Source organism: Galeopterus variegatus, unplaced genomic scaffold (assembly GCF_000696425.1).
Source record: "Galeopterus variegatus unplaced genomic scaffold, G_variegatus-3.0.2 Scaffold358, whole genome shotgun sequence".
NCBI classification, from domain to species: domain Eukaryota; kingdom Metazoa; phylum Chordata; class Mammalia; order Dermoptera; family Cynocephalidae; genus Galeopterus; species Galeopterus variegatus.
Window position 1 is genome coordinate 245719 of NW_007726469.1, and position 1826 is coordinate 247544.

Genomic DNA, 1826 nt, shown 5'->3' on the forward strand with positions numbered 1-1826 from the left:
GCACCGCGCTCAACCAGTGAGCGGACCAGTCTCTATATGGGATCCGAACCCTCGGCGGGAGCGCCGCCACACTCCTAAGTGCCACACTCTACCGAGTGCGCCACCAGGCCGGCCCATGAATAAAACTTTAAAAATAAATTTCTATTGTTAGACTGCATATTTTAATAAAATTATTGGAATATAATTTTATTGTGGGTATATAGTGATTATTCTTGAAAGAGGTACTGCTGAAGTTTATTATTAAATCATGAAATAATATATCGACAGTTCGGGATGTTGAGTGAGAAAGACCCCAACATGACAAATTCAGTGATGGAGTTTGGATGTGTCATCCCCTCCAAAATTCATGTGGAAATTTGATCTCCAATGTGGCAGTGTTGGGGCCGAGCCTGTGGCACACTCGGGAGAGTGTGGCGCTGGGAGCACAGCAGCGCTCCCGCGCGGCGGGTTCAAATCCTATATAGGGATGACCGGTGCGCTCACAGCGCTCGCTGGCTGAGCGCGGTGTGGCCGGTCTCAAAAAGGACAAAAAAAAATGTGGCAGTGTTGGAAACTGATTGAGTCATGGGGGCAGATCCCTTATGAATGGATTAATGCTCTCCCTGGAGGTGGGGGGATNCTAGTCTACCCACACCATCTTTCCACTAAAAAAGCCTATGGATTAAATAGCTTCCTAAATTAGTTTCAGTATAAAAATTGACTGTAAAATTGGAAAACAGCCCGAAGTTAGTGACATTAAGTGCTGTTTGCAAGAGCAAACCAGTGATTTTCCATTCAATGTTAATTGTGGACAGAAGATTTTAGGTGGTGCATTTTTCTGAAGTGATTTAAAATAGTTTTGTGTGGGGGAAAAGCCCTTCTGCTAATTGATTACATATAGCTACAAAAATTGATTTTTGAAACTTAACCACCTGCTCAGTTTGGTCTTTCCCAGCTGAGACTTCTTCCTCCTGAGCAGATGACGGAGGCAGGATGATACATGAGACTCTCCGGAGGCCCCCTCCATCACATATCATATAAAATCCAAGTCACTCTTACAGGCTTTCAAGGCCCCTCCTTTACCTTCCTGTTGCCTTGTCTCATTAACGAGAATATATGTTCCTACAGGCCAAGCACTGTTTCTCTTCCCTCTTTAGCTTTACCCTCTATGTAGCACAGTATCCAGGCAAAATGTGGGTAGCAACGCTGAATCCACATCTCAATAACTTCAACAGTCACTACTCCCCAACATCCCTCCGCCGCTCCAGCCGAGTGCCTGCTTAACCATCCTGCAATGGACATCTTACTTTTTGTTAGCATTAATTCTCCCTTCCAATACAGCTCCTAAATCCATAATTTGTACATTTTACTTCCACTTTTTCTGATCCCTACCTCCTCACCAGTGCATATATGTACTTTCTCTTAAAACACACTTCTTCTATGAAGTGTCCCTTGGCTAGCCCTCTGAGCACTTAAATGAAAAAAACTTTGCTGATGCTTAATTAATTCACATTTACTGTCTCAATTCCCTCTTGGTTATATGTAAAGATGCATCACAAGAAAAAGGTACATTCATTTGTAACTTGCTATTAAATTTTTTCTGAATATATATAAAAAGTAATTCTAAGCTAGTAAGGTAGTTTGTCATTACATTGAAACACATAGTATTCCAAGAGGAAGACAAAGGAGGAGGAGGAGGAAAAGAAGAGAAAAAATGTTTCAGGAACAGGAATTAGTACTGCGATTAAAAGAAGCATGAATAAAACTTTTATTTTATTTTATTTATTTATTTATTATTTTTTTTTCCTTTTTGTCTTTTTTCGTGACCGGTAACGGGATCGCAACCC